We start from the raw sequence: 15624 nt of genomic DNA, 5'->3' as shown, positions 1-15624 counted from the left end.
GTGATTTGTAAACCTGCAATTACGGTTATGGTTTGGTATTCTGCATTTTTGACCTATTTACATTCAAAACTGGGTTCAGTGACCTTCTGTAATGTTGTAGCCCTGTCGTTTAGCTTCGAAACGGTGTATCTTACACCCCAATCCAATAATCGTAGTGCCAATGGTGCCAAATTCACTAAAGGACATCAAATCTGTTTTGGGTTTTAGGGCTTGGATTCGGACAAGATAATGGTTTATGACGAATGGGTTCTGAGCCGTGGAGGTGAGTGACCTCAAACTACTTCTAAAGTTATTTATGAATCGTTTCTTACATTATTTACTTTTGAACTGTTTCCAAAGTTACTTTTGAAATGTTTTCTTGCATATCATGTGTGCTGGCATTTGAGTGTGCCTTGTTTGCTATATTTCTTGACTTCATGACTTGTATTTTGGTTGATAACGTGTTAAGCGCTTATAATGATTTCCAAAACGAGTTTTCGAGGTGAGTGTGTACTTTATCGCACTCGACCTCGATAAATGTGAAATTTTCGATTGAAATGTTACTTGCGCATGAATGTAAGCCTTTTGGGCTGAACTGGCCATTGCCCCTTGTTACCGGTCGTCTTGAGCCAGAAGCGGACTCGGTCAGGCGATTAGGAACTTGGGTGAACGTTTGGTATACTCGAGTATTACCTATGTAGGTTGGTGGAGCCTGGCCAAAAGCCAGGGACGGGGTGAATGAAATGAAATGAATGACCAAATGAGCGAGGAAATGTCAGGAGAATGAATGTATCCTTTCATGAATGTTACTATCGCTTTCCATTGTAAATGTTTCTTGAATTATTGATAATCCATATTTACTGTTTTGCAAATGATGTAGTTGTTTCCGGATTTATCATTTAATTTATGACATCATTGCTATATGACATCATTGAAATGAACTATTGTGAAACCGATTTGATTAATGATTTTCTGGTTACTCGCTGAGCTTTTAGCTCACCCCAAAAACTATTTTATTCCCCTCCACAGGGCTCGTGGCGAAGGAAGGACTTGTAGTACTTGTGCACGTGTATGGATGGCCTAAACTTTGTACAATTTTGGATTTGGAATTATTTTATGTATATTTGGGATTAGTTTCCGCTGTATTTGTGACATGTAATTATTGGAGACGGATGTGTATTTGTGGACAATTTGATGTAATTTTTGGGATTTATATTGTAATTCATTTGAGGATTGTAGTGAACGACTGAGTCCCGGCGAGAGCTGGGCAGGCGACCCGCCGAACCCTCGGGTACGCCCTAGGGGGAGGTGGGGCCGTCACAGTTGGTATCAGAGCTTAGGCTTCAGATCTCTGTAGTGTATCCTAGGCTTGATGTTTAGGATGCCGGACTGTGGGTTTGGTTTGAATATCAGTGATTCTTGCGGGATGTTTTGGCTTGATTAGTACAAGATGGAACGTCGAGGACGACATTCTTTTAAGGAGGGGAGATTGTGACGCCCCGAAAGAATGAGTACGCGGACCCGAATTTTTTTTTTAGTTTCTAGGGTTTGTTTTATTGATCGCCCGCCTTTTCGACATTCTCTTTATTAGAAAATTATCCAGATAATTTTTATGAGTAAATATAGTTTTTAACTGATTTTTCTAGTATCGGTTAGTTTTTGAGAAATTAAGAGCGTATATGGACGTGGGACCCACTAGTGCGAAAAGTTCGGAAAAATTCGGCCAATAAGGTTAAGTTTCGGATACTGTGTGAAATTTATCGGGTATTAAGAGATAAGTAGAGGATGTTAAGTGATTGATGTGAGAGGAAAAGGAAGGGATAGGACTGCATTAATTGAGGTGACAAGTGTCACCATTTCATTGGGTATGGCTTATGACAACTATTCATGGTTTTTGACTTTTGACCAAATTGGTTAAATATCTAAAAAATTAACCAAAAATCTCTTATTCTTGTCTTCCTCTTGGCCGACTTTCTTGAGCTTCAAAAGAGAGAAAAACTCTTCAAGTTTTGGCTTTCATCTTGCTTCAATCAAACCATCCAACCTTCTAAACTTGTTTCTACTCCATAAAACCTCTTCATTTAGTGATAGTGAGTTGTTTGGTGAAGTTGTTTGGAAGCTTAAGGTGACAAGTTGCTCTCCCTCTTGTTTTACTAAGGTGAGTGGTGGATGAACCCCTTTCCTCCCTCTAATGATGTTTAATTTATGTTTAGTAGTGGCATAAGAGGCAATTTTATGGATTAATTCTTGATTTGTGGTTGAAATGGTGAAGTTTTATTATTTTTGGGGATTTTTCTGTTTTAATATAAGCATGATTGTGTGGCTATCTAGGATGATTAGAAATGGTATATAATGACTTAAGGAGGTGGGAAAAGTGAACAATTGCAACCAATTTCTGGTTTGGGAAAAATTTCAGCAAGTTAGGGTTTTTGGGTTGCACAATCTGTCCGAATTTTTAGCACCTAGTTAGAGGCCGAATTGGCCTTGGCTCAAAACATGAAAGTTGTAGGTATTGATGTGATTGAGGTGTCTGTAAAAGTTCAGATCATTTAGAGTAGTGTAGTGTGAGATATGTCGATTTTACTGTAGCTGTTCTGGATTGATCAGAATGTGCAAACTGTGTTTGTAATCGTCTGTTTTGACTGGAATTGCTTTGGATTTGGATGTTGGTGTCTTATTATGAAATGTATCTCGAGGTCTTAGCTACCTCATGCCTTTGGAATCAATGCATTTGGACCTGTATAGACTGAGTTGGTGTGATTTGTAAACCTGCAATTACGGTTATGGTTTGGTATTCTGCATTTTTGACCTGTTTACATTCAAAACTGGGTTCAGTGACCTTCTGTAATGTTGTAGCCCTGTCGTTTAGCTTCGAAACGGTGTATCTTACACCCCAATCCAATAATCGTAGTGCCAATGGTGCCAAATTCACTAAAGGACATCAAATCTGTTTTGGGTTTTAGGGCTTGGATTCGGACAAGATAATGGTTTATGACGAATGGGTTCTGAGCCGTGGAGGTGAGTGACCTCAAACTACTTCTAAAGTTATTTATGAATCGTTTCTTACATTATTTACTTTTGAACTGTTTCCAAAGTTACTTTTGAAATGTTTTCTTGCATATCATGTGTGCTGGCATTTGAGTGTGCCTTGTTTGCTATATTTCTTGACTTCATGACTTGTATTTTGGTTGATAACGTGTTAAGCGCTTATAATGATTTCCATAACGAGTTTTCGAGGCGAGTGTGTACTTTATCGCACTCGACCTCGATAAATGTGAAATTTTCGATTGAAATGTTACTTGCGCATGAATGTAAGCCTTTTGGGCTGAACTGGCCATTGCCCCTTGTTACCGGTCGTCTTGAGCCAGAAGCGGACTCGGTCAGGCGATTAGGAACTTGGGTGAACGTTTGGTATACTCGAGTATTACCTATGTAGGTTGGTGGAGCCTGGCCAAAAGCCAGGGACGGGGTGAATGAAATGAAATGAATGACCAAATGAGCGAGGAAATGTCAGGAGAATGAATGTATCCTTTCATGAATGTTACTATCGCTTTCCATTGTAAATGTTTCTTGAATTATTGATAATCCATATTTACTGTTTTGCAAATGATGTAGTTGTTTCCGGATTTATCATTTAATTTATGACATCATTGCTATATGACATCATTGAAATGAACTATTGTGAAACCGATTTGATTAATGATTTTCTGGTTACTCGCTGAGCTTTTAGCTCACCCCAAAAACTATTTTATTCCCCTCCACAGGGCTCGTGGCGAAGGAAGGACTTGTAGTACTTGTGCACGTGTATGGATGGCCTAAACTTTGTACAATTTTGGATTTGGAATTATTTTATGTATATTTGGGATTAGTTTCCGCTGTATTTGTGACATGTAATTATTGGAGACGGATGTGTATTTGTGGACAATTTGATGTAATTTTTGGGATTTATATTGTAATTCATTTGAGGATTGTAGTGAACGACTGAGTCCCGGCGAGAGCTGGGCAGGCGACCCGCCGAACCCTCGGGTACGCCCTAGGGGGAGGTGGGGCCGTCACAGTTGGTATCAGAGCTTAGGCTTCAGATCTCTGTAGTGTATCCTAGGCTTGAAGTTTAGGATGCCGGACTGTGGGTTTGGTTTGAATATCAGTGATTCTTGCGGGATGTTTTGGCTTGATTAGTACAAGATGGAACGTCGAGGACGACATTCTTTTAAGGAGGGGAGATTGTGACGCCCCGAAAGAATGAGTACGCGGACCCGAATTTTTTTTTTAGTTTCTAGGGTTTGTTTTATTGATCGCCCGCCTTTTCGACATTCTCTTTATTAGAAAATTATCCAGATAATTTTTATGAGTAAATATAGTTTTTAACTGATTTTTCTAGTATCGGTTAGTTTTTGAGAAATTAAGAGCGTATATGGACGTGGGACCCACTAGTGCGAAAAGTTCGGAAAAATTCGGCCAATAAGGTTAAGTTTCGGATACTGTGTGAAATTTATCGGGTATTAAGAGATAAGTAGAGGATGTTAAGTGATTGATGTGAGAGGAAAAGGAAGGGATAGGAATGCATTAATTGAGGTGACAAGTGTCACCATTTCATTGGGTATGGCTTATGACAACTATTCATGGTTTTTGACTTTTGACCAAATTGGTTAAATATCTAAAAAATTAACCAAAAATCTCTTATTCTTGTCTTCCTCTTGGCCGACTTTCTTGAGCTTCAAAAGAGAGAAAAACTCTTCAAGTTTTGGCTTTCATCTTGCTTCAATCAAACCATCCAACCTTCTAAACTTGTTTCTACTCCATAAAACCTCTTCATTTAGTGATAGTGAGTTGTTTGGTGAAGTTGTTTGGAAGCTTAAGGTGACAAGTTGCTCTCCCTCTTGTTTTACTAAGGTGAGTGGTGGATGAACCCCTTTCCTCCCTCTAATGATGTTTAATTTATGTTTAGTAGTGGCATAAGAGGCAATTTTATGGATTAATTCTTGATTTGTGGTTGAAATGGTGAAGTTTTATTATTTTTGGGGATTTTTCTGTTTTAATATAAGCATGATTGTGTGGCTATCTAGGATGATTAGAAATGGTATATAATGACTTAAGGAGGTGGGAAAAGTGAACAATTGCAACCAATTTCTGGTTTGGGAAAAATTTCAGCAAGTTAGGGTTTTTGGGTTGCACAATCTGTCCGAATTTTTAGCACCTAGTTAGAGGCCGAATTGGCCTTGGCTCAAAACATGAAAGTTGTAGGTATTGATGTGATTGAGGTGTCTGTAAAAGTTCAGATCATTTAGAGTAGTGTAGTGTGAGATATGTCGATTTTACTGTAGCTGTTCTGGATTGATCAGAATGTGCAAACTGTGTTTGTAATCGTCTGTTTTGACTGGAATTGCTTTGGATTTGGATGTTGGTGTCTTATTATGAAATGTATCTCGAGGTCTTAGCTACCTCATGCCTTTGGAATCAATGCATTTGGACCTGTATAGACTGAGTTGGTGTGATTTGTAAACCTGCAATTACGGTTATGGTTTGGTATTCTGCATTTTTGACCTGTTTACATTCAAAACTGGGTTCAGTGACCTTCTGTAATGTTGTAGCCCTGTCGTTTAGCTTCGAAACGGTGTATCTTACACCCCAATCCAATAATCGTAGTGCCAATGGTGCCAAATTCACTAAAGGACATCAAATCTGTTTTGGGTTTTAGGGCTTGGATTCGGACAAGATAATGGTTTATGACGAATGGGTTCTGAGCCGTGGAGGTGAGTGACCTCAAACTACTTCTAAAGTTATTTATGAATCGTTTCTTACATTATTTACTTTTGAACTGTTTCCAAAGTTACTTTTGAAATGTTTTCTTGCATATCATGTGTGCTGGCATTTGAGTGTGCCTTGTTTGCTATATTTCTTGACTTCATGACTTGTATTTTGGTTGATAACGTGTTAAGCGCTTATAATGATTTCCATAACGAGTTTTCGAGGCGAGTGTGTACTTTATCGCACTCGACCTCGATAAATGTGAAATTTTCGATTGAAATGTTACTTGCGCATGAATGTAAGCCTTTTGGGCTGAACTGGCCATTGCCCCTTGTTACCGGTCGTCTTGAGCCAGAAGCGGACTCGGTCAGGCGATTAGGAACTTGGGTGAACGTTTGGTATACTCGAGTATTACCTATGTAGGTTGGTGGAGCCTGGCCAAAAGCCAGGGACGGGGTGAATGAAATGAAATGAATGACCAAATGAGCGAGGAAATGTCAGGAGAATGAATGTATCCTTTCATGAATGTTACTATCGCTTTCCATTGTAAATGTTTCTTGAATTATTGATAATCCATATTTACTGTTTTGCAAATGATGTAGTTGTTTCCGGATTTATCATTTAATTTATGACATCATTGCTATATGACATCATTGAAATGAACTATTGTGAAACCGATTTGATTAATGATTTTCTGGTTACTCGCTGAGCTTTTAGCTCACCCCAAAAACTATTTTATTCCCCTCCACAGGGCTCGTGGCGAAGGAAGGACTTGTAGTACTTGTGCACGTGTATGGATGGCCTAAACTTTGTACAATTTTGGATTTGGAATTATTTTATGTATATTTGGGATTAGTTTCCGCTGTATTTGTGACATGTAATTATTGGAGACGGATGTGTATTTGTGGACAATTTGATGTAATTTTTGGGATTTATATTGTAATTCATTTGAGGATTGTAGTGAACGACTGAGTCCCGGCGAGAGCTGGGCAGGCGACCCGCCGAACCCTCGGGTACGCCCTAGGGGGAGGTGGGGCCGTCACAGTTGGTATCAGAGCTTAGGCTTCAGATCTCTGTAGTGTATCCTAGGCTTGAAGTTTAGGATGCCGGACTGTGGGTTTGGTTTGAATATCAGTGATTCTTGCGGGATGTTTTGGCTTGATTAGTACAAGATGGAACGTCGAGGACGACATTCTTTTAAGGAGGGGAGATTGTGACGCCCCGAAAGAATGAGTACGCGGACCCGAATTTTTTTTTTAGTTTCTAGGGTTTGTTTTATTGATCGCCCGCCTTTTCGACATTCTCTTTATTAGAAAATTATCCAGATAATTTTTATGAGTAAATATAGTTTTTAACTGATTTTTCTAGTATCGGTTAGTTTTTGAGAAATTAAGAGCGTATATGGACGTGGGACCCACTAGTGCGAAAAGTTCGGAAAAATTCGGCCAATAAGGTTAAGTTTCGGATACTGTGTGAAATTTATCGGGTATTAAGAGATAAGTAGAGGATGTTAAGTGATTGATGTGAGAGGAAAAGGAAGGGATAGGAATGCATTAATTGAGGTGACAAGTGTCACCATTTCATTGGGTATGGCTTATGACAACTATTCATGGTTTTTGACTTTTGACCAAATTGGTTAAATATCTAAAAAATTAACCAAAAATCTCTTATTCTTGTCTTCCTCTTGGCCGACTTTCTTGAGCTTCAAAAGAGAGAAAAACTCTTCAAGTTTTGGCTTTCATCTTGCTTCAATCAAACCATCCAACCTTCTAAACTTGTTTCTACTCCATAAAACCTCTTCATTTAGTGATAGTGAGTTGTTTGGTGAAGTTGTTTGGAAGCTTAAGGTGACAAGTTGCTCTCCCTCTTGTTTTACTAAGGTGAGTGGTGGATGAACCCCTTTCCTCCCTCTAATGATGTTTAATTTATGTTTAGTAGTGGCATAAGAGGCAATTTTATGGATTAATTCTTGATTTGTGGTTGAAATGGTGAAGTTTTATTATTTTTGGGGATTTTTCTGTTTTAATATAAGCATGATTGTGTGGCTATCTAGGATGATTAGAAATGGTATATAATGACTTAAGGAGGTGGGAAAAGTGAACAATTGCAACCAATTTCTGGTTTGGGAAAAATTTCAGCAAGTTAGGGTTTTTGGGTTGCACAATCTGTCCGAATTTTTAGCACCTAGTTAGAGGCCGAATTGGCCTTGGCTCAAAACATGAAAGTTGTAGGTATTGATGTGTTTGAGGTGTCTGTAAAATTTCAGATCATTTAGAGTAGTGTAGAGTGAGATATGTCGATTTTACTGTAGCTGTTCTGGGTTGATCAGAATGTGCAAACTGTGTTTGTAATCGTCTGTTTTGACTGGAATTGCTTTGGATTTGGATGTTGGTGTCTTCTTATGAAATGTATCTCGAGGTCTTATCTACCTCATGCCTTTGGAATCAATGCATTTGGACCTGTATAGACTGAGTTGGACTAATAACAGCATGGTGTGATTTGTAAACCTGCAATTACGGTTATGGTTTGGTATTCTGCATTTTTTGACCTGTTTACATTCAAAACTGGGTTCAGTGACCTTCTGTAATGTTGTAGCCCTGTCTTTTAGCTTCGAAACGGTGTATCTTACACCCCCATCCAATAATCGTAGTGCCAATGGTGCCAAATTCACTAAAGGACATCAAATCTGTTTTGGGTTTTAGGGCTTGGATTCGGACAAGATAATGGTTTATGACGAATGGGTTCTGAGCCGTGGAGGTGAGTGACCTCAAACTACTTCTAAAGTTATTTATGAATCGTTTCTTACATTATTTACTTTTGAACTGTTTCCAAAGTTACTTTTGAAATGTTTTCTTGCATATCATGTGTGCTGGCATTTGAGTGTGCCTTTTTTGCTATATTTCTTGACTTCATGACTTGTATTTTGGTTGATAACGTGTTAAGCGCTTATAATGATTTCCATAACGAGTTTTCGAGGCGAGTGTGTACTTTATCGCACTCGACCTCGATAAATGTGAAATTTTCGATTGAAATGTTACTTGCGCATGAATGTAAGCCTTTTGGGCTGAACTGTCCATTGCCCCTTGTTACCGGTCGTCTTGAGCCAGAAGCGGACTCGGTCAGGCGATTAGGAACTTGGGTGAACGTTTGGTATACTCGAGTATTACCTATGTAGGTTGGTGGAGCCTGGCCAAAAGCCAGGGACGGGGTGAATGAAATGAAATGAATGACCAAATGAGCGAGGAAATGTCAGGAGAATGAATGTATCCTTTCATGAATGTTACCATCGCTTTCCATTGTAAATGTTTCTTGAATTATTGATAATCCATATTTACTGTTTTGCAAATGATGTAGTTGTTTCCGGATTTATCATTTAATTTATGACATCATTGCTATATGACATCATTGAAATGAACTATTGTGAAACCGATTTGATTAATGATTTTCTGGTTACTCGCTGAGCTTTTAGCTCACCCCAAAAACTATTTTATTCCCCTCCACAGGGCTCGTGGCGAAGGAAGGACTTGTAGTACTTGTGCACGTGTATGGATGGCCTAAACTTTGTACAATTTTGGATTTGGAATTATTTTATGTATATTTGGGATTAGTTTCCGCTGTATTTGTGACATGTAATTATTGGAGACGGATGTGTATTTGTGGACAATTTGATGTAATTTTTGGGATTTATATTGTAATTCATTTGAGGATTGTAGTGAACGACTGAGTCCCGGCGAGAGCTGGGCAGGCGACCCGCCGAACCCTCGGGTACGCCCTAGGGGGAGGTGGGGCCGTCACAGTTGGTATCAGAGCTTAGGCTTCAGATCTCTGTAGTGTATCCTAGGCTTGAAGTTTAGGATGCCGGACTGTGGGTTTGGTTTGAATATCAGTGATTCTTGCGGGATGTTTTGGCTTGATTAGTACAAGATGGAACGTCGAGGACGACATTCTTTTAAGGAGGGGAGATTGTGACGCCCCGAAAGAATGAGTACGCGGACCCGAATTTTTTTTTTAGTTTCTAGGGTTTGTTTTATTGATCGCCCGCCTTTTCGACATTCTCTTTATTAGAAAATTATCCAGATAATTTTTATGAGTAAATATAGTTTTTAACTGATTTTTCTAGTATCGGTTAGTTTTTGAGAAATTAAGAGCGTATATGGACGTGGGACCCACTAGTGCGAAAAGTTCGGAAAAATTCGGCCAATAAGGTTAAGTTTCGGATACTGTGTGAAATTTATCGGGTATTAAGAGATAAATAGAGGATGTTAAGTGATTGATGTGAGAGGAAAAGGAAGGGATAGGAATGCATTAATTGAGGTGACAAGTGTCACCATTTCATTGGGTATGGCTTATGACAACTATTCATGGTTTTTGACTTTTGACCAAATTGGTTAAATATCTAAAAAATTAACCAAAAATCTCTTATTCTTGTCTTCCTCTTGGCCGACTTTCTTGAGCTTCAAAAGAGAGAAAAACTCTTCAAGTTTTGGCTTTCATCTTGCTTCAATCAAACCATCCAACCTTCTAAACTTGTTTCTACTCCATAAAACCTCTTCATTTAGTGATAGTGAGTTGTTTGGTGAAGTTGTTTGGAAGCTTAAGGTGACAAGTTGCTCTCCCTCTTGTTTTACTAAGGTGAGTGGTGGATGAACCCCTTTCCTCCCTCTAATGATGTTTAATTTATGTTTAGTAGTGGCATAAGAGGCAATTTTATGGATTAATTCTTGATTTGTGGTTGAAATGGTGAAGTTTTATTATTTTTGGGGATTTTTCTGTTTTAATATAAGCATGATTGTGTGGCTATCTAGGATGATTAGAAATGGTATATAATGAGTTAAGGAGGTGGGAAAAGTGAACAATTGCAACCAATTTCTGGTTTGGGAAAAATTTCAGCAAGTTAGGGTTTTTGGGTTGCACAATCTGTCCGAATTTTTAGCACCTAGTTAGAGGCCGAATTGGCCTTGGCTCAAAACATGAAAGTTGTAGGTATTGATGTGTTTGAGGTGTCTGTAAAATTTCAGATCATTTAGAGTAGTGTAGAGTGAGATATGTCGATTTTACTGTAGCTGTTCTGGGTTGATCAGAATGTGCAAACTGTGTTTGTAATCGTCTGTTTTGACTGGAATTGCTTTGGATTTGGATGTTGGTGTCTTCTTATGAAATGTATCTCGAGGTCTTAGCTACCTCATGCCTTTGGAATCAATGCATTTGAACCTGTATAGACTGAGTTGGACTAATAACAGCATGGTGTGATTTGTAAACCTGCAATTACGGTTATGGTTTGGTATTCTGCATTTTTTGACCTGTTTACATTCAAAACTGGGTTCAGTGACCTTCTGTAATGTTGTAGCCCTGTCTTTTAGCTTCGAAACGGTGTATCTTACACCCCCATCCAATAATCGTAGTGCCAATGGTGCCAAATTCACTAAAGGACATCAAATCTGTTTTGGGTTTTAGGGCTTGGATTCGGACAAGATAATGGTTTATGACGAATGGGTTCTGAGCCGTGGAGGTGAGTGACCTCAAACTACTTCTAAAGTTATTTATGAATCGTTTCTTACATTATTTACTTTTGAACTGTTTCCAAAGTTACTTTTGAAATGTTTTCTTGCATATCATGTGTGCTGGCATTTGAGTGTGCCTTGTTTGCTATATTTCTTGACTTCATGACTTGTATTTTGGTTGATAACGTGTTAAGCGCTTATAATGATTTCCATAACGAGTTTTCGAGACGAGTGTGTACTTTATCGCACTCGACCTCGATAAATGTGAAATTTTCGATTGAAATGTTACTTGCGCATGAATGTAAGCCTTTTGGGCTGAACTGGCCATTGCCCCTTGTTACCGGTCGTCTTGAGCCAGAAGCGGACTTAGTCAGGCGATTAGGAACTTGTGTGAACGTTTGGTATACTCGAGTATTACCTATGTAGGTTGGTGGAGCCTGGCCAAAAGCCAGGGACGGGGTGAATGAAATGAAATGAATGACCAAATGAGCGAGGAAATGTCAGGAGAATGAATGTATCCTTTCATGTATGTTACTATCGCTTTCCATTGTAAATGTTTCTTGAATTATTGATAATCCATATTTACTGTTTTGCAAATGATGTAGTTGTTTCCGGATTTATCATTTAATTTATGACATCATTGCTATATGACATCATTGAAATGAACTATTGTGAAACCGATTTGATTAATGATTTTCTGGTTACTCGCTGAGCTTTTAGCTCACCCCAAAAACTATTTTATTCCCCTCCACAGGGCTCGTGGTAAAGGAAGGACTTGTAGTACTTGTGCACGTGTATGGATGGCCTAAACTTTGTACAATTTTGGATTTGGAATTATTTTATGTATATTTGGGATTAGTTTCCGCTGTATTTGTGACATGTAATTATTGGAGACGGATGTGTATTTGTGGACAATTTGATGTAATTTTTGGAATTTATATTGTAATTCATTTGAGGATTGTAGTGAACGACTGAGTCCCGGCGAGAGCTGGGCAGGCGACCCGCCGAACCCTCGGGTACGCCCTAGGGGGAGGTGGGGCCGTCACAGAATGTCAAGAGCCCTTTGCCTTCCTTCTTTCTCCGCTCTCTTGCGTTCCTTCATTTCTCTGATGTCCTTAGCAGTCAGTCGGAAACCCAAACCAAATGAATCCTTTTTCTCCACAATCTCCACTGGCTTCAGAATTCCTTGTAGGTCTCGTCCCAGCCCCTTGTCAAACTCATATCCTCCGCGGATCATTTCCTTAGCCATCATGACACTGGCCTTTGATAGAGCTCGCTCCTCCTTTGTTATCCAACTGACGGAGACAATATCAGCAGTGCTATGAGGGGTCACGGTGGCATTTCGGCTACTCTCTTCTTTGGACTCAGAATCGGTAATTACAAGGCAATCCTCCTCGGCAAAGATAGTTATCAGCTTGTCATTTACTATGAATTTTAGCAATTGATGTAATGAAGAAGGCACAGCCCCAGACTTATGAATCCACGGCCTTCCAAGCAGAATATTGTAAACACTAGAAAAGTGCATGACTTGGCAGGTTATTTGAAACTGGGCGGGCCCCATCTCGACTACTAAATCCACTTCTCCTACTGGCTCTCTTTGCGCTCCATCAAAACCTCGAACTATGGTCCCTGAAGGCCTCAGCTTGATATCTTGCAATCCTAGCTTTTCCAAGGTACTCCAAGGACAGATATTAAGCGCAGATCCATTGTCAATCAAAACCTTCGACAGCATTTTCCCGTTGCACCTCACAACTATGTACAGGGCCTTGTTATGTCCAATGCCTTCCGCCGGCAATTCATCGTCTGAGAAAGTAATTTGCTTGGTGAATAACTGTGAGAACCCGTAACTTTTCCATTTGTTAGGTTTTATAATCTTTCTAAGTTTTCTTATTTTCAATGGCTTGTTTTCTACACTTTCTGTATCCGGAAAATTTTCTAGATTATTTTTACGAGTAAATATAGTTTTTAGATGATTTTTCTAGTATCGAATAGATTTTGAGAAATTAAGAACGTATATCGGACGTGGGACCCGCTAGTGCGAAAAGTTCGGAAAAATTCGGCCACTAAGGTTAAGTTTCGGATACTGTGTAAAATTTATCGGGTGTTAAGAGATAAGTAGAGAGTGAGATTTGATTGATGTGAGAGGAAAAGAAAAGATAAGATTGCATTTATGAGAGTGACACGTGTCACTATATCATTGGTTTTGACTTAAGAACGATATTCACTTTTTTGACTTTTGACCAAACTTGATTAAATATCTTTAAAATTCACAAAAAAATTACCATTTCTTACCTCTATAGTGGCCGGCCATCTTGAGCAAGGAAGGAAGAAGAAACTCTTCAACTTTTAGCTTCCATTTGGTTCAATCTTCCAAAACCAAGTGTTTGATCTTGATTCTACTCCATAAAATCCTACCTGTAACGACCCCATTTTCCCCTAAGGCGAACCAGAGGGGCCAACGGGCCGCCTGCCCAGCTCTCGCCAGGACTCAGTCAATCACTACAGTTCCCCAATAAATTACAATATAAGATTCAGATATATACATCAAATTCTCCAAGAATTACATATCACACACACAGCGGAATGTACACGTACATCCATTCAAGTCCAATCATCCATTACAAACCCTACTACTCATCTATTACACAAGAGACAATCCAAATTCAAACCGTACAAGGTATAGTCCATCCATTCCAATTCCAAGCAGTCACACTAGCCCAACAATTACACAAACGAATCCAAATCTAAACTATACAAGTTACAAGCCATCCGGTTATACACATAACGTAATACAAGCGCTTCCTTTGCCTCGATCCCTGTGGGGAGAAGAAAACATTTGGGGGTGAGCTAAAAGCTCAGCGAGTGAACAGTAAAATCAATAATCAAATAAACTTTACAGTAGTGCATGTAAATGATGTCATGAATCAGTGATCAAAGATGCGTATATTGCTCTTTAGAGCCAGTGAAATCCTTGTACTTAAATATCCAACGCTCCCTTAGATCAAGTAATCAGATAAACAGAAACAAGGAGTCATCGTGCTCCAAGAATGCATAAACAGTAGTGGAAACGTTGGTTCTAAGCACAAGATTTTCCCCAAGATCTCATCGGAGCCAAAATGTTATGGCACACACACATACACAATGAGATGCAGTCGTGTAATCAATGCAAGAATTATTTCGAAAGTAACTTTCGGAGTAATAGTTAAGGTTCACTCACCAACCACGGCACCCGAACTTTTTCCAGCATACATCCTTGCCTTGATCAAGTCTAGATAACAAATAGCATGTCAAATAAAAGGCATTCTAAACCTAACAAGTTCCTGCCACCTTTTGGCATTTTAATCACAAGTGAAAATACACTTATCCGATTTACACGAATCTTATGGCGTTACGAAGGTAAGACATATACCAACATTTTATTTGAAGATCTCCAAAGTCAAAACGTACAATTTCGGGGTCAAATATCGAAATCTAGGAGAAAGAACGAAAACTGTCATAAAACAGGGGTTACGGGGCAGTCATGGGTATTTCGGTCAATTCACAAGCCACAGTACTCCAATAAATCTGAAATTTTGCAGGCAAGTAGTCAACTCATATATCTACAAGTTTCATGTTTCGAGCAAGGGCCGAATCAGTCTTTAACATGGTCAAATGTACAGTACGAAAACAGGGCAGATTAACCGTAAGCTAGAATTCATGTACTCTAGCTGAAAATTCTTTTAAGTAATCCAAACTAGTATACCAAAGCTTCATTTATCCCAATATCCAGCTATCATGCTATGGACAACTACCACTTATCACATGAGGGCAGAAATAATACAACAAAAGCTGAAATTACACTTCCAAACCAATCTTTGCAAGTACCCATCACTCACCACAATTAAGGGCTAGAAATCCCCACTTAACATGAGACTAGCCTAAACTAGTCTTGTACATGCCAAAACAAGGATGAATAAACTTAAACAAAGCTTAGAAATGTCACCAATATGGACTCTTAACAGCCCAACTTCCAATTTACAAGAATTTCTATAAGTTTAATCAAGATCACACAAATTCAAATCAATCATATACTCTCCAAAAGGGACAACATTTCCCCCTTAATTTTACACATTTCCAACCTACCATTCAATACCAAATATACCTCCATTCAATCCCATTTTTACATACAATTTATAGACTAACAAATATACTCAATTAGGGCCACAATACCCCTTAATCAAAGCCAATAAACCAATCATAAGAAAATCCCCAATTTAAACCCTAGAAACCGGAAATCACATCACAAGCGGAAATTTTCCGTAAACAACCGTAATTAACGTATAACGGTTCCATTTAACACCATTTCAAACCATCAATCCAACACTAATCATACCTTGCATACAAAATCAGAGAAATA

This window comes from Coffea arabica, chromosome 9c, assembly GCF_036785885.1.
Source record: "Coffea arabica cultivar ET-39 chromosome 9c, Coffea Arabica ET-39 HiFi, whole genome shotgun sequence".
NCBI lineage: Eukaryota > Viridiplantae > Streptophyta > Magnoliopsida > Gentianales > Rubiaceae > Coffea > Coffea arabica.
The sequence above is the reverse complement of the archived record's forward strand: the minus strand, read 5'-3'. Positions refer to the sequence as shown.